Raw genomic sequence first — 19,162 nt, 5'->3', positions numbered from 1 at the left:
GGCAGAAACGGGCAACGCATGGGGCCACCACCTCCCTTTTTCTATTTTATAGTGAACCAAGGCCTACCCAAGGAAGTGCAGAAGGCACTCAATAAAATAGTAGTGATCAAAGGCAAAGTGTGGCCCGAGATTCAAAGCATTATAGTTCACCATTGTAGGAGAATAAAAGAGCGTGAAAAAGAAACCATTCAGAGGTGACAGGCAGAGGAAGCAAAACTAGTGCAAAACAAATTATCTAAAGTTGCTGAGGAGGCATTGGGGCCAACACCAACACAGACGGCAGAGGGAGCGCACGTCTCTAATGCTATTAATGCCAGATTAGGCAGAAACCCGCAATCTTATGGTCCACAGTGGCAAGGAGGGCAACTATGAGGCCAAGGTGGGTTTTGAGGACTGAGAGGAGGTGGGTTTGGGATATGGGCCAAGAGGAGGAGGAACACGGCAGTGTTGGAAATGCGGGAAATAGAGCCATTTTTCAAGAGAGTGTTGGAGTAAACTGGGTATGGGGTACAACTACAGTCAACAAAATTATAGCCTCCCACCGCAAGGGACCCCACAGGGATCGTACCCCAATACAACCTCAATACCGTATGATATTTATCAAGCCTACACGCAGTTACCCTTACAAATATCCAGCCCTCCTCCACCTCAGCACCCAAAACAAGCACTACAGCATTATTAGCCCTGCCCCAACATGCAGCAAGCAGGGAACATGAACGCCTTTGGCTCTGTTTCAAGGTGCAGTGGTAGGGGCAAACCTTTTTTCATTCCCTGGGACAGACAAATAACCTGACCAGAACAGCCCACAGAGAGCACTTGTGTGTCCAGTCCTGTCAATAACCTAAACCCAGAAGAGGAAACCTTGATGGGACAGAGATAGGGAACAAACAATTAATCTTTATGGTGGACTGAAGAGCCGAGAGGTCGTGCATTAGCGAAGGTGACTTCCCGTTGTCAGGCAAAAATCTCAACACGTAGGGATTCTCTGGGGCTGTTTTAATGGTTCCTCACACAAAGATTTGGGTGTGAAGATAGGAGGGAAGGTCCTCAAGGAAGCACAAAAGGAGATCAGTAAAATAGAGTGGGCCGCAGCTATGGTTCAGAGCTTCAGTGAGCAGTAATTTCAACAGCCCCCATTCTTGCCACCCTAGACTATATGCAGGAGTTCTGCATATTTTCACATTTAAATGGTACGCTCATGACAAGCCACTGGCCTACTACAGTGGTACACTAGAATTAGTGAGTCAGGGACAATTAGCATGTGAGCAAGCTCTTACGGCAGCTACCTTTGCAATTGAGAAGAGTTCCACAATTGTGATGGGGTGCTCAGTGACTTTGTATGTGGAGCACTCAGTATTTGCCATCCTAGAATGACCTAAGTCCACTCTCACCACCCAGCGGGCATAAGCGTACAAGATTATCCTCTTGAGCCCACATATCCATGTTTTAAGGTATAAAATTGGGAACCCTGTCAGGTTCCTGATGGAACCATGCACAGACGTAGACTTGTAGCAACATGACTGTGCCACTGTTTGTCCGTAGAATGTTCAGTCAAAAAGGCTCTCCAGCCAGCAAATCTGTCATCAATTGTTTGTTTAATTAGTCAACAGTTGTCTGCATAGGTTATACCAGTATTGTGATTGACCATTAACATGTATTAACTGTTTTTGCAAATGGTATATTCCTTAATGCGCCAGCTGTAGTTATAAATTCCTTTTTACACAATAGTGAGATGATTTGTTTCAATAACACCACAGCACCATAGATTTCTTTTCCACCATGTCTTTAATTTTTCCAATGCTAGACACAATCTGTTCTCATATATTTTCTCTCAACACGTGTTTCTCCAGTAAATTATATTGGGTCATCAAGAGAGAATCCTATTATTTTGCGCTGAGTGCCACCACGTCCTCACTGGATTTAGAGGTTGAAATTCTCAAAATTAGTTTTCAATTGCTTTAGAACTTGTCTGGTTAAGGTAATGGAATCTGCTTGTCCCAAGATGCATGCTACCAATCCATGGCATGACTGTGTCACTTATGAGGGCAAGGAGGATGATATCCTCAGAGCCAAGACAGCCCATTGGAGGAGGGCAAAGTACTTTTTGTTGATAGGTCAGCCACAATTGACCAGGGCACAGGGCTGAGACATGTTGGGGCAGCAGTGGTATGCCTGGAAGCGGGAGACTATGAGACACTAGTAATTAAAAGATTACCTATGCATTACTCGGCACAAGCGGCAGGACTCATAGCACTCATCGAAGTGCTTGGGTGTCACAGGGATGTTATGCCACCATTTATTAAGACTCTGCATACTTTACAACAATGGTGCATGCAGGTCATTCATGCTGGAGAAGGAGGGGCTTCAGAAGGGCTGATGGGTCCCAGTACAGCATGCAGCATTACGTATGGCAGAACCATGTGTGGTGGCGGTTATCAAATGCGGTGCCCACAAAAATAACACTGATGAAATTTCACTGGGGAATGCAGCCACTGGTGCAGCAGAAAAAGCAGCAGTATATCTCCCGGTGCCCACATCTGCTGAGTATGTCATCACAGCCGTCACCACAAGGCTAGACACCGACCCGTACACAGCATTGCCCCTAGCGCGATAATAGAGCTTAAGCGTAGGGCAGCTCAGGAAGAATGAGAGATCTGGCTCAAACGTGGGTGCTTGCAGTCTCCAACTGACCTCTTATGGAGGCAACAATGCACTGGTAAAGTAATGATGCCTGTGGAACTATTGTTCTGCTCAATTTATGCTTAGTTCAAAATGGCGCAGGAGCACAATGCATTCTGGGAGTGCTCGGAGCCATGTTGGATATTTACTTCACTCCGCAGTGAAAGGCTGCACATATTTTGCTGAAGTGTTAGATTCACAGTGCTGAGACAAACATGTTTTTTTCAAACTTGGTATGCAGTCAAGGCCATTTATGCTGGGAAACTGTTCTCCGTGGAGCATGTTTTTAGAGCAGGGAGGCCCTGCATTCCTTGGGGGGGAGCTCTCTATTGACCCAGCTGGCAACCGACGGCTGTCCCTCAACGGCACAGGTGCAATTCCAGAAGGTTAGAGAATTAACTCCTTTTTTTGGAGTGCCTATATAGGCGGAAACCTGGAGGGGTCAGGTGAGACTTCAGCCAGAGAAGGACGCTCCGTCTGGCCTTCCTGTGAGCTGTGGCACTCTCGTCCTGGCTGTCCTCGGGGTCTACCAGCCGTAAATGGGCGAGATGAAGAATGATAATACGCTCACGGTGATGTATTCTTTCTTTGACTTCTTTACTTTTTCTGTGATCTATGTGTTAGGGAGAATTCTCTGTTTAGGCTGAATTTCCTAACCTACATTGTTGGAGGCTAATACTTTTTCACATTAGTCTCTAACATACCGCCGGTTTATTTGTCTTAAATAAATCCACCGGTTGGTATTTTCTGCCAGAACTCGGTTTTTAAAATGGCGTATGTGTTCGCCTCTGTAACTCCGAACCAAAGGCTGAGCCCTTTGTTCCACTTTTGGCGGGCTTCTGCACAGAAGCCCTCCAGAGTGGTGCCATTCTGTCTGGGTACCACAGGGGGTGTGGGAGGGGGTTTAGGCACCCTGGACTGAGTTGCCTTGCCAACTCAAGTCGCACTCTGGTGTGATTGGCCCGAGTGGTGAGCCGCCCCGCTCACCACTTAGCATGTTTGATTGACAGCTAGGCTGAATGAATGGGGGTTTTCTGCATAAAAGCAGGGCTTTTGGGACTGGAACTTCAGAAGTCGCCACAGGACCTAAGAATCCAACGAGGGTAAAGCTGAGCCGACTTGCAACGACGACACCTCCGGTGGAGGCCTGCTGAACCGACTCACCACTTCCCAACGACAGAGGAGATCTCCCTGCTGGAGAGTCTTCTTCCCCTGACTGGTGGGAACAACCAGTCCCTTGCTTTTTCTTCGCTTCCAGGACGTCTAGTGGTCGAATTGCCCGTGCTGAGCACCCCGGCAACCGGATAGCCACTAACCACAGTACTGTGACCAAAAGGTGGTGCCTTGTGACGGAGCACTCCGCGGCCGGTCTCTTCCCTGGTGGTGCAATGATCTTCAACTTTTCCTCGATGACGGGATCCTCTCATCTTCTGGCAAAGCCCCGACTTGCATCCACCACCAGGAACAACTGCCCCCGCCAGAGCTGTCTCTTCACTTGCAAGGTACTGTGTCCACCTGGCTTCCCTTGAAATGGTTAGCGTGAGGTGTCTTAAATCCTTACCTTTCGATTCGGTCGCCTCCAGACCTTCTTAACTTTTTGTTCTAAAACTGGTCCAACCTTTCTGTGACATTTTGCTACAAAGACTTGAAGTGCATTTCCACTGTGATACTTTTGGGACATACAGCCTTGCCTCTCTCCGAGCGGGCCTGGCCTCTGAACTTTGGGATTTACAGTAGACCCTGCCTTGCTCACCTTGCATTTGTTTCGTAAAAGTGTTGGTACTGAATTGGTTTCATACCCTGCCTTTTTCTCTCCCTTTCTAACGAATACTAGAGTGCCATCTAGGTTAAAGCAGTCACCTCTGTCTGCAAATAAGTGGTGCTGTTGAACCTAGACTTGTCGAAATATTGTTATGGGATTGATATATACTTATAGTAACTGTGATTGAAGTTGTTTGCCATATTAGTGCCAGTGTGTTTTCCATAGATGTGTTTTTAAATAAATAATGCTATATCTTTACACCCAAGCTCTGATCCGTGTCTGCTTGTTCTATTGTGTAAATTGCCCTATCTTGTATACTCCAAATACGGCCTAACTCGTCTTGAGAGAAGTCTGACTGCTCAGCCACAGCTACCAGGTAAATCTGGGTGGTACAGACTGCTACCAATATGGTTTAGTGTAACTCCTGTAGACTTAAACTTTTTGCAGTGGTCCCAGAGGGAACTGCACAGGTTTCTGCCTAACACTATGTCCATGTTAGTTTTATGAGTTGTACTTGTAATCTTTGAATAAATAGCCATAAAGAGCTGATTATCTTCTAAAGCGTGCGTGGCTGTGAAGATATTATTGTGTCTGTTTTTGGGTTGAAGTATTTGCTCTATAATTGCATTGGTGATTTATGGTAGTTCCGTGCACTTTTCAGAGGAGAGCAATACAACTATTGCGCATGGCTTTTGAGCAGTTGCACTACCACTCTCACAGCTCCAAAAAACACAGTGCAGCAGACATACGGGAAGATTGGTTTATACCAAATCTACAAGTATGCCTCTCAACAAAGGTTGTGCAGTGCACCACCTGCTGAGTGTTTAGCAAATGAATGACCCTTCGAACATTGCAAGACACTCTGCCTGCCCCATCTGCCTATTCCGCAAGCTCCAAATTGATTATATGGACATGGGCGAGAAATGCAATGTAGCTCAATCCCTCATTGTGGTGGTGTGTCCATTCTCGAGGTGGGTTGAGGCTGGCCATTGTGCCCACCCAGATGCCAAGTGCGCAGCAAAATTCCTCAGACATGATGTGTTCCCCCGCTGGGGGGTGTGTGATGTTTTGAGGTCAGACAACTGTACTCACTTTTTTAATTACCTCTTTAAGGAAATCACAGCACTGTTAGGCATTAAGCACTGCGTGTGTTCAATTTATGACTCCCAAGTGAATGGTGTTGTGGAACAAATGAATGGCCTTCTCAAAATTAGGCCTTCTAAATCGTGTAACACCAAGAAAAAGAACTGGGTACACTGTCTGCCACTGGCCCTGTTCAATTTACACACTCAAACCAGGAGTACCACCACCTCTCACCCCATGAGATAGCGACAGGCAGACGCATGCAAACGCCCATCTCCCCTATGAGGAGGGCCCCAAATGCTCATAGGGCTGCAATAATTCTGGGAGAGGAATTCAGGGATTATTTAACAAACTTAACACATGCGTTCAAATGTGTCTCATGACAAATCATAGAACCCCACCCATATGACACCCAAAATGCTACGGATCCACCAACTAATGCAGCTCCCACCCAATGAGTGTTGCCAGGGGGAGTTGGTGCATATCAGATAGTTTTGTGCAAAAATGAAACAATCCCAGGTTCCATGGGCCCTTCGAAGCCGTGTTTTCCACCCCTCTCACAGTAAAGATGAAGGGGATTTGATATTGGATACAACTCTCAGACATTTGCAGGGCCCCACCAAATTCCACGCCAGTCACTTAAAGCCTACGCAATTAGTCTACCTCATCTTACTTAGCTTAATGCTGACAATCTAAATGCATGTACAAAAGAAAGACAAACATGCATTGCTGCTAGAAACATAAGCTATGCAAATTAAAACTCTCTATCTCTCTCTCTCTCTTTCTTCCTCCCCCATTGTTTCCCTGCTTTAAACCTCTCCCCTTGCCAACCATCCCTTTGTCATACCCGTTCTTGTTCCCATTACAGGTGAAATTAAGATGAAGAGTGCATCATCAAATTGTTAATTACATAGCGATAGTAATGTTATTAGTTCTACTAGAATGTATTTGTACCAGTGTGGCCTGCATTTATTGACCATTCTGTTCACCTTCATTATGTTTCTATTGGGAATATATTGGAGAGCATCTTTTATTTGGGCAAGCCATCTAAAAGAGGGGGTCAGAGGGAGACTGAACCTGAGCTTGAATGAAAGTAGGTTGTATACAAATTGTTCGTATTACAACTGTTCGAATGACAATTGACCTTTTCACAATTGACCGAATTGTGAAGGTCAATTGTAACATATATATATATATTACCAAAGCGATATATATTACATGGCCACGGTAGTGGCCATGTAGTTATGGTTAAGTTGCTGTTTCCATAGGAAGAACACTTTTTGGGTGGCTTATAACTTCGCTCTCCCTGGACGGATCCTCACCAAACTTTGCAAAAAAAGTATTTGGGTCACTCTGAATTTGGTGAGGATTCGGCCAGGGGGGCCAAAGTTATAGGGGGGTTCCCAAAACTTTTTTTTTCCCATAGACTGAATGGGAAAAAAATTTTGCTCGCGCTTACAGCCCAAACCGCTGGACGGATTTCCACCAAATTTGGACCAGGAGCAGCGGCTTGGTCCCGAAAGCGTGCTTTTGCAAATTTGGTGAAAATCCGTCCAGTAGTTTTTTTTTAAATGACCAAAAAGTAGGTAAAAAAAAAATTGTGATATCTGTGTTCGGTTCGCGGACACACTTCCCTGTTCGCTCCGCGGACAATGTCCTGATTGACCAATCGTCTTGCGTGATGTTCGTGGACATGCAACGTGTTCGCTGATTGGACGGCGTGGAGCGTGAAGCGCGTCAGATTTTTCGGTAGCGCCCGCCATCGCGGACAGTGCGGTGAAACTTTGTTCAAAATGTGTATTTTGTAGAGTGTGTTGGTGTGTAGGAGTGTTTGGGGAGGGTGGGAGTGTATGAGATAGGATGAAAGTTGTGTTTTTTATGTGTTAGATGTTCTTTTTGTGTTCGATTTGTTTGCGGACATTACGGGTGTTCTGAAATGTTCTAAATAAACTGACTAGGGGGTGTTCTAAGGACTCAATATGTGTCAGTTTTGTTCGCAAACAAAGTGAAACTGTTCTAAGAACACTCGCGGTGTCCGGGGAGTGTTCGTAGGGGGTGTCCTGAGGACGCTGTCCGTATTGTTCTCTGTCAAGTTGAATGTGTTCTAAGAACACCCGCGGTGTCCTGAAATGTTCGCAAATAAACAAAATGGGGGTGTTCTGAAGACGTTTTTGAGAACACTCCCGGTGTCCTGAAATGTTCGTAGGGGGTGTCTGAGGACGCTGTCCGTATTGTTCTCTGTCAAGTTGAATGTGTTCTAAGAACACCCGCGGTGTCCCGAAATGATCGCAAATAAACAAAATGGGGGTGTTCTGAAGACGCTTCTAAGAACACTCGCGGTGTCCGAGGAGTGTTCGTAGGGGGTGTCCTGAGGACGCTGTCCGTATTGTTCTCTGTCAAGATGAATGTGTCTTAAGAACACTCGCGGTGTCCTGAAATGTTCGCAAATAAACAAGATGGTGGTGTTCTGAAGAAGCTTCTAAGAACACTCCCGGTGTCCTGGAATGTTCGTAGGGGGTGTCCTGAGGACGCTGTCCGTATTGTTCTCTGTCAAGTTGAATGTGTCCTAAGAACACTCGCGGTGTCCTGAAATGTTCGCAAATAAACAAGATGGTGGTGTTCTGAAGACGCTTCTAAGAACACTCGCCGTGTCTGGGGAGTGTTCTTAGGGGGTGTCCTGAGGACGCTGTCCGTATTGTTCTCTGTCAAGTTGAATGTGTTCTAAGAACACCCGCGGTGTCCTGAAATGTTCACAAATAAACAAAATGGGGGTGTTCTGAAGACGTTTTTGAGAACACTCCCGGTGTCCTGGAATGTTCGTAGGGGGTGTCCTTAGGACGCTGTCCGTATTGTTCGTTGTTAAGTTGAAAGTGTTCTAAGAACTATCGCGTTGTTCTGAAATGTTCGTAGGGGGTGTCCTGAAAACGGTGTTCGTATTGTTCGCTGGCAAGTTCAAAGTGTTCTAAGAACACTCACATTGTTCGCAGACATTAAAAGTTTCCCATAGATCATAGTTGAAATGTTTGACTCTATGGATGTGATATGCTGCGGTGGTTGTTGCCAGGGCATAGAGTCTTGGGTGCATGGCCATTTGGCCATGCACCCAAGACTCTATGCCCTGGCAACAACCACCGCAGCATATCACATTCATATTTGCTTATAACTTTGGGTGAAAAACAAATGTATAAGGAACAAAGGTATTAGATACTATGGATGTGATATGCTGCTATGGTTGTCCTTATTATTGTATACTTACTGTTTGGTCTAGTAATGGGAGTCCATGTTTTTCTTCTTCATTTCTGTGATAAAAAGAAAATAGCATGTTAGTATTAGTATTTTGTAATGACTTATTACATTGTATAAGCAATATACTTTTATTTTTTTTCGACCCTCATATTTAGTAGAGTACAAATCAGAGTACTGTGCAATTTGCTCAGTTTCTGTATTTGTTGCTAAAATCATTGGGTCTGTGAGAGAAAAAAAAAATCCATGTTGGATTAAAAAAAAACCTTTTTCTGTTATGCTACAGTTTATTTGTTTGTTTGTTTTCAGTGTTCACTTGTTGTTTCTGGCTAATGCTTTATACTTAACTTTGTTGTATTTTTTTGGAGCAGTAACAGATTCTTCATTTGTTTTGCTATTATAAAATTTTGGAGCAGTTAGATACCAATTGGCGTATTCTAACTGTCTATTTTTTAATATATTTTAGTGGTTTTGATTTATCTATTTGGATATTGTTAAATTTTGGGACAGTTAGATACCAATTGGCGTATTCTAACTGTGTATTTTTCTGGCCTAATTTAGTGGTATTCATTTATCTGATTAGTTGTTGTAGAATCTTTGAGCAGTTAGATAGCTTTTGGAGTATTCTAACAGTTTATATTTTTTTAACACAAATTTACTTAAAGGTTTGAATACAGTTTATTTACCAAATTTTGGTTTTAAGAACATCAAATAAGCGTTTGTAAGATTTGCTGGTAATCTCTGCTTTAGAGTAATGGTACTATCATTACATTCAAACCATCCACATTTCTTTTTTATATATGCAGTGTAGTGCCCTGAATTGGTTGTGGCTCCTGCGTGGTAGATTATACCTATTGTTGTGAAGGTTTTCTTACCAAGTGATATTTGACCATGTGTGAATCCAGTCAGCTTGCAGTTGTTTTTGGTACCATCTGCATTGTAACGTAGAAGCATTAGTATTACGTATTTACTATGTGTTTGTATTACTAACGTGGAGCGATTTTCTGAATTGCAGGTAGAGCATAATCTACCATGGTTTGCATTTTGTACAAATTGCTGAAATGGAATGGATTCACAATTTGGTATTGATATATATTTGAAGCGTTCATTGGGGATTTCTTCTTGTGTCACATTGTTGCAGAGAGTGCATGTATGTTTCCACATGTATGAAATCTGAAAGATTTCATTTATAGGTATGTTTTTGTTTTCCAGTACTTGTAGTAAGTACATTAGAAATTCTTGTGGATCTTCCTGTGAGTTTATAGTGAATTTCACCATTCCAGCACAGTAGTCCAATTGTCGTCTTATTCCAAAAACACTATATGTGTTGTCAGGATTGTTTGCTGCATTTCTGTGAAGTACTAACATTTGCAAACACAATGGGTCTGTACTGTGTAAGTAAATGTTGTCAACAATTGGTGGTAATTGAAATAGAATATTCATTGCTACATTTGCATAGCAACTTACACCAACTATATTTCAGAATTTAAATGGTCCAGGTAGTTCTGTATCTAACTGCTTTTTTTGGAGTTTGTCTTCCTTCTTTAAAGAAGAACCTGGTTTACTTTCTCTAATTGATTCTTTTTTGTTTGTGGTACTTGATGAAGTATTAGTTTCTTTTACTCTCTTTGGAGGATTTGCAGTGACGTCCTGTTGCATTTCTGTTTGATTTAGTTTTCTTTTACAACGTTTTAGTTTTTGTGGAACAGAATATGTGTTTAGAAGGGGAGTGTATTGTGAGCGAAGTCTATTATATTCTAAAATGCAAGGAATATCAGCGTTTACTTTACTTGCGTCAAAGTTGATTAGAAATAGACCGTCAAGTGTACGTAAGCGTGATAGTGCTACGTAGCTCATGCCTTCTTTAAAGACTGTGTTACCAATATCTATCATTGCTTTGTCTAGGGTAAGACCTTGTGATTTATGAATCGTGACTGCGTATGCAAGAGTTAGAGAAAATGGTTCTCTGCATACATACATATCTTTGAAGAGAAGGAATCTAGCTGTTGAGCGTCCTATCCGTTTTACTTCTGAAAGTTTGTCAAAGAGTATATTGACAAACTGAATTTTGTTGTCACGTGTGTATGTTTGAAAGCCAACAACTGTACCCAGTACTCCATTAACTAGTCCTTGGTCCACGTCAAGGTTATGTTTAAGCATTACTCTGCAATTTAAGGATAATTTTAACATCTTTTCTAAGCCTGCTGTGTTTGAGATTGATTTTTCTAAATTATTTAGTCTTGTTGTGGCCTGGTCACACATGGGTAGTGTCATACCATGTACATCTAGTTTGTCTGTGGCGCTAATTTCCATTATTGGTTGCATTTCTTTACTTAACATTATTTCATTGAATTTGAGACAGCTTGCAAGAGTTGGCATTAAGGCCATACAATTGACATTTTTGTGGGCTAATTGTTCCATAACATCTGTAGCACATGCATTATCGCCATAAAGTGCATTAATGTGCCGGGTTTTCAATGTGGCTTCTCCTTCTTTAGAAAGTATACCAACTCTCAAACTTTTTAAAATGTTGGCATAAGTTAGATCTGCAGATTGGCGCATGTTTTCTGTTAATTCTCTGTATTGGAAATGTTGCCAAAGGTTGACATTTCCAATGCTGCCAACAGTTTTACGGCAGGGTTTGTGCCCTAATGTTTTAAAAATAGGTTCACCTTTTACTGGTGTTAATTGAAGCAGATCTCCAAAAACAATAATGTGTTTTCCTGCAAAGAGCTCTTCATAGTCTGTTTTGAGTACTTCTTGTAATCTGAGGTGAATCAAAGCTGATATCAGGTTGAAGACCATGCTCACTTCATCTATTAGTAGCATTTTCATTTGTTTCAACACTCTGCGTAATTCCATTGCAGCTTCTGCAGGAAGTTTGTAATAGTCTAATTTGTTCTGGTGTTCTACTGGTAATAGTAGTAATCGGTGTAATGTAACACCACCTATGTTGTAGGCAGCTAAACCTGTGGGGGCAGTGACAACAGCTGACAGTTTGTTGTTTGTCAATTGTTGAAGGAACTTACTAATGATTTTGATTAGGAATGTTTTGCCAGAACCAGCTTCACCACTGACGTACAGTAGTATAGGTTTATAATTATGGCAGGAACATTCTTTATTTTCATGTTTTACACCATGTGCAATTTGCGTTGTTACTTCTTGAAAAATGCTACTTTGCTCATTGTTTAGTTTTGATTGTAGTATAGTTAAGTCTTCCTTATCTTCATACTGACACATGGTGTTTTCTACTTCTATCATAGCTAATTCTGCCTCATTTGTTATTAGTGGTTCTCCCAGTGGTTCTTGGCTTCCTGTTACAGAAGGTTGACTACTGTCAGGAGTATCCTTATCTAGTTGGGCTTGGAGTTCTTCTTCATGTTGCTGTTCATTGTGCAACATTGTTTTGTACTGTGTAAAGTTTACATCAGTTATAGTGCTTTCATTTGCTTTGAAAGAATCCTCATATGAGTCATAGTTATCTATTAATTGTTCTTCTTTTCTCCATGGTTTGAAGAGTTGTAGCAGGGACATGTAATATACTTCTTTATGTTGAGGAGTCTTCAATGACAATTTGGTATGATTAATTAAATTTGGTTTAGTGAGTTTAACTAAGCTGCCTTCACAGTCTGTCACTCTATATTTACCTTTTTTTTCATCAGGTTTCTTATTATTTTTGTATGTGTAGTTTTGGGCTATTTGGTATAGACACATGTTTTCCAAAGTATTACTTCTGTTTGGGTAGTATGTGTCCAATAAATAGTTTTTTAAAATGTCTTGGCTGTTGGGATCATGTTTGGCTTTTGTTTCTATATCTTCATATGATTTTAGAACTCCTTTTCTAGATTTAGCTGAACCAAGACTTAGCCATACTATATTTTCAGATTTACCATACAATGAAGTACCAGTTAAACGATCAGCTGCTTCAAAAAATCCACATTCTCTATGGGTGAGCATTTTTATGCCCAAGCTATATAATTTCTGAGATACTGTTTTATCTGATGACAGGTCATTCCAGAGGTCTTGGAGCTCTGTCTTTTCTGCTTTAGTTAAGTATGCTGTGACATATCATGCAACGGCAGTAGAATTGTCTGCAATGTACTGCACATCTATGTTTGCATTCCATAAGTGGGCAATGATTGCATTATAATCATTGATATATTTTTCTTCTTCTTTTCTTTTTATGTAATATGTATTTTTACGTGACTTACCTTTAACACTATGTCTAACTGAAGACATGAGGTTGTTTACTTGACCTGTATTTGTAACTGGTCTAGGGAAACCAAATCCGCATTTGGTGTAGTATTTGCCTTTGTTTTTGTATTTGCGACGACAATATTTTCCACATTTGTGTCTTTGAAATTGTAAAATTTGTGCACGAAGATCACTATTTGTGGCTTCTGATGGAATTTCACAAGTGACATATTTTTCAATAAAGTGTAAAACAGTGGCATCACTGTCTTGACCAAATTTAGGAGCATCTTTAATCCATAAAAGCATGTGGATATGTGGTGCTCCTCTGGCTTGGTATTCTTTTCTCCAAAAGAAGTGTTGCACTTCTCCAAGGGGAGGAACAGTTTTATTACAAATAAAATGTAGCATAGCAATGAAGCGATGGTGAAAATATCTTGAAACATTAACAGGATCCAAAGAACAAAGTTCTCCAGGTGTTAGAATATCTATGTTTGTTTTGTTTTTATTTGATATGCGTAGGAAATCATGTAAATCTTCCCATGCATATTCTGCACAACTTAATGTAACAAACCAAGTGGGTGGACCAAGGTTTCTGATCATACAACGTACATCTCCATGACGTCGAAACCAGTACTCTTTAGTACCATGCATATTTGCTAATAGATTTGTAATATTTGATTGTAAAACCTCATCCTTTTGTTGCACTTTCTCTAATAATTGTGTAGCTGTCATATTTTGAAAGTGTGATCCTGATTTTAATATGTGTGCAACTCCGTAACATAAAGTTGCTAGTTCACTTTCAAAGAGTAGGTGGAATATGTATTCCACATTTTGTCTAAATCTGGGATCTTCAGAATACACCCGTAATGAGCGGTATTCTGAAGCTGATATTTGAATAGGTCTATCATCATACCTTCCTCCTTTGCCAGTAGGAAAGAGTAGAGGAAAAGCATGTGCTTCTATACTTTTTTCCCATATACTGATTGGCGATCCTTTTGTTTGACGCATTTGGTAAGTTTCCAGTACATCTTGTACGGTGTCATTACAGTGCACAGGATGAACTGTATAATGGTCTAAAGTATTTGATATTGTAGCGGGATCTAGTAGCTCAAATTGACCAGCTTCTTGTGTTTCTTGAATTATTTCAGATGTATCTTTCAAGTTTTCTTCAATATTAATTTCTTTGTAATATTCATTATTCTCTTTAAGATATTGGAAGGCTTGTCTAACTTTATATAAATCTACCAGCTGTTGCCATATTTGTTTGTCTTTTGTAGGTACTCCATTTACTAATATAATTAAAGATTGCTGCATTGGACGTTGCACTCCTAGAGTATGCACATTTTCTTTTAGATTTAATGGTAAATAAACTACTTTTCCACGAATGCCTTTTACCAATTCAGAGGGAGGTAATTTTGCTGTTTTTGGTTGAAGGCGTATTATTGCTTGAAATGGGTGTACTGTTTGAATTATGATGCTCTCATATAAATTAAGTTGTTGTAGAGGTTTTGGTACTGGGTATAATTCCAAATTATTTGTGATAGAACGTGAAGGAGTTTGGTTGTTGTCAAGTTTTGTAGTGCAATAACTGCAAAGTATTAAGGGCTCAGTTATTTCATGTTTGTTTTCTGCTACAAGGTAGAGAGCTAATTCAAACCATTTAGAATCTTCATTGTCTTCTATTTTGTATGATAGGTCCACAGTTTTTGTGTTACTTTTATAAAAAATTCTACGGCAACATACACATACATGGTTTGGTACTTCAGCTGATGTACTTTTAAATTTTAGTATTTCTTTTTTGTATGTGTTTAGCAAAAGGTTCCCATGTGTAGAAATGTTGCTTAATTGGTTTAAAGCTATTTCATTCTGTAAATGGCTTTCACTTCCAAAACATTTTTTCTGGATATAGTGAATTTCTTCAAGTAGGTCTTTTGCTGTACCATGAAGAAGGATGTTATTTAACTTTGCTAGTGCTAAAGCAGGACTTTTAGCATAGTACAGTTTATAGACTAGATTTCTTATAGTTGAATGATGTGTTGATATCCTTTTGATATCATGGAAAGTGGTTTTACAAGTAGGTCCTGTAATGCAGGCCAATGAATGTCCTTGTAGTCCTGTGTACTTGCGCACTGGACAGGTATCTATATTTTGCAGTAATTTAATTTTGATTTTGTCTTTGCTTTTTACATATTTATTGAGGAATTGGCGTAAAGATTTGAAACATTGTTTGGGAATGTTACACATTGACGTGCCTGGCCATTTGTACACTAGACATTCTGATTCAGTTGAATGGAGGGGTAATTCTAAGTTTTCAGGGCATATTTTTGTAAGAAGTACTTCTTGTTCCATTATGGTATTATTCACTTTTTCATAACCTCGACCACTGCTATGCATGGCAATTGTGTTAGTTTGCTTTTGTTTGTACGCTTCTTCATTAAAATATGGTTCTGTGCTTGTAGTGTGATTCCATTCACCTCCGCTGATACTTAAGAAGTTCTTTCTGTTGATATTTCGCTTATTGAGAAGTCTTTTTTGTAATTTAGTTATTAGTTTTGTTAGTGGTTTCATTTTGTTTAACAGTAAAATAAATACATTTCTTTTAAGAAGAATTGCACTGTCCATCAATGCTTCTAAGATTAATTTCCTACGATAGGTTTTAAGCTTTGAACCTGATTTCTCTCCTGTTTTTATAAGATTTTGAAGGACTTTGTGACGGTATATTTTGGCTAAAATACTTTTCTTGGTATGCTTACTTTGCACTATATTAAAATTTGAAGAAGTAGTTTTATCTGTACTGATAGCTGATTTTCTGTTAATTGTTTTTGGTTTGTTTTACATTTTGATAGAGGAAGCGAAGTTGTTGTACTTGAAACTTCTTGTGTTTCACTAAATGATTGTATTAGCTGTTTTGTTTCAACTTTTTTTACACATTCTGCTAGAGATGGATGCTTATGTTGGACACCTTTATTTTCATGTGCTCAACTTTTGCGTTGCTTTCTACGGACTTGACTTTTGGTAGGCATTCTTTAGGGTCTGTTGAAAAAAATAAAGAAGATATGGGTTGGGGTGTTCTGGAATGTATGTGTGCTGTGTGCATGAGTGTTTGAGTAAGATGATAAAGATGTATGTAATGGTGTGTGATTGTGCATTGGGAACTAAAACTAGTAGGGATAGGTATTCTTGAATTCATGTGTTACTAAACTGGGGTTCAGATGACAAAAAAAAGTAAGCTAGTGGTGTGGAAAAGTACAAATAGTAAATCTAATGTATACATTTAAAACAGTTGTTTGTTCTATAATATGAAAATTGTAGCGGTTCAGTTGGGTAATTTGTGTGTCCAAAAATAGAAATTTGTGGGCCATTTTGACTGTAAATCGCTGTTTAAGACATGGAAATGATTGGACAAAATGGTACAAAATCTCTATTTTTAGAAACCGAAATAGCTCATATTAATGTTATAGTATATTTGATTAATAATACAAATATTATGGTGATATTTTACTTACTTTTTTTTAAAATTAACAGGTAACTTCTTAGTTTTTCTTTCTTCTTCGAATTCGGCTGCTTCTTTTCAGGAAACTGGTCTTCACTGCAATTGTAAAAGCTTCAAATTAGTAACTTTGTTTGTATATAGCACTTTTTTTAATTTAGATATTGATTTTTTTAATTGAAATCCTCAGTGCCTTCTGTAAAACCATTAAACTAATTTATTTACATAAGATACATTGCATCAGTTCAGTACATATGATATGTTCTTAATGAACAAATTGTATTGAATGACTAACTGTAGCAACAAAAAAAAATATCTTTACTATGTCTTGTGAAATTTATAATATATTAGTTAATACCACTATTTCTGTAAGTAAATTGTTCTAGGTAATAGTGCCTCAATGTCATGTCTAATTTAAAGTAATTAAGTAAATAAATAAATAAAAACAAAAAATATGAAATTGTATAAGTATTTTTATAAAGGTTTAAACATAGATTGTGTTTGCATGCAATTTTGGTTGAATATATGTAGTCTATATATTTCATTTAAAAAATGTTAGTTTAACATGATTTGAGTGTGTGTGTATAAAGAAAGTAAAAAGTATAAAGGTTTATAAGTGATAGTTGATTTTAGGAAATTGAAAAAAGTACAGTAAATTCATTTTACAGATTTTACAAGGTAAAAGTCTGTTTGAAAATGTGTTCATCTACTATACAGAAAATATGCATACCTGAAGTTTGTGTTCATGCATATGGATATGCATGGAGCTGCAAGTAGAAATCTTGAAGACTTGTACAGTATTTCTGGTAGATGCTGCTTGCCAATGATATGACACTTGTACTCAGAGAGATTCAGAGTACATTTGCAGTCCTGATCTATGATGATGCAGTTAGATGTAGGGGTCTTGAATGTGATTGGTGCATGGTCATGTGATTTTTGAGGTACATCCAATGAGGGAACGGCAGAGAGAGTGTAGTGGAAATGGTAGAAGGGCTGTTCATGTTACGATATGTCCGCGGACATGGCGGTAGTTCGCAGACATCGGGAGTTACATCCGGGGATTTTTGGGTTCAGAAGTCATGCAAATGAGAATAAGCACTGAAAGGGATTGGTCAGGAAAGTTTGGTGGGTGTGTTGTGCCAGGAGAGATTTTCTCAGATACTCTTTTTGATGAGAGAACAAAAGATAGCTATGGCTGAGTATTTCAGAAAACAGATTGTTTGGATTTTAGGAGATTTGTGGATACATTGGTTGACGGTGCATGCAGAAAGCTGTGGAGTAGCTGTAGATCTTGGATTCCCACATGTGGAAGTACACTGGCATGGAGTACGTGGAATGAAGTAGTTGGACTTGCTTCCTCTCTGTGCTACTTTGGAGACAGAGCAACATCCAGACATAATTGTAATTCATTGTGGAGGGAACAGTTTAGGACATGTGACTGGATTTTTTTTGCAATTTGCTATGAAAGAAGGACTTAGGAAGGTTATGGACATGTTTCCTAATTCTCAAGTGATATTTTCACGGATTGCGCAGAGACAAATGTGGCTTCGTTCTTCTTCATTTGGTCCACAAATGGAAAAAGCAAGGCGCAATGTTAATAAGTCTGTTTGTGGCTTTCTAAGAGATTTTGGCATGTCTTCTTTTCACAATGAAAATATTATGTTTTGTAGTACATACATTTTTCACAGAGATGGAGTCCATCTTACTTATGCTGGCAATCAGATTTTTCTGAGAAATGTACAAAATGCATTGCGACCTTTTTTGGAATTACATCAACGATTTTGAAGTAGATGTTAAACATTTACAATTTTTGACTTACAAACACCACCCAAAGGCTCTTTTCAGAGCCACCACTTCTTTCCAGAGAGAGAAAATTACAATGTTTGTGATGGAGTAGCAACCCAATTTTTTTAATGTTCGCGAACTGTCCGCGGACTTCTAAAAAATACAAAGAGCCCTGCTTCATTTATTTTCACTTCTATTTTTTAACTGGGAAAGGCGGCTCTGAAAAGAGCCTTCTTTTTTTTTGATTTTTGTAATTTTGTATTTTTTTTTTGGTTTTTCAGACACGACACACTAGGAGAGGAGGGTAAAGGAGGGTAAAGGGGGGGACACCAACCACAGGGATAAGAAAGGGCGAGCTGAGAGAGGAAGATGTAGAGTGGGTTTTATTTGGGTAGTGAGCAGGTCTTCTCGTGCTCTGAGACGATAGTCTCAAAAGCACTCCGAAGTCGCTCCCCCCTGTAGAGTACTGTGTCACAGTACATACATACAACTGTGACCCTCGAAAGGTAAGGGTCATCAGCATTCTGTATGGCCTGTGAGGCAGCTTGAGAAAGACGCTGTCCCACAGAGGTGGTCCTTGTGGTGACAGGATCAGAAACAGAGGATGAAGTAGAGGAAATCAACCTGTTACGTTCTTCGCAAGGTACAACCCTGCGAATAGCCCCAGAGTGAAATGACCTCAGGTGTCGCTTCATAGTAGTGGTCCCAAAGCTGTACTTACCGTGCTTCTCGCAACTGAGTATCATTTTGCACTCATTGCAGGTAACACGGTTCGCACGAGCCTTAGGACCATTCCCATGAATGGTAAATAACCGCCACACCCAAGACTCACGCCTAGTGCAGGTAATAGGGATTTCCTCTACCTCATTCTCATCATCCTCTTCTTCCTCCTCCGCATCCTCACTCCTGTTCTCCTCTTCAGGCCC

The sequence above is a fragment of the Ambystoma mexicanum genome, chromosome 4p (genome assembly GCF_040938575.1).
Source record: "Ambystoma mexicanum isolate Mex_15411 chromosome 4p, UKY_AmexF1_1, whole genome shotgun sequence".
Lineage (NCBI taxonomy): Eukaryota > Metazoa > Chordata > Amphibia > Caudata > Ambystomatidae > Ambystoma > Ambystoma mexicanum.
The sequence above is the reverse complement of the archived record's forward strand: the minus strand, read 5'-3'. Positions refer to the sequence as shown.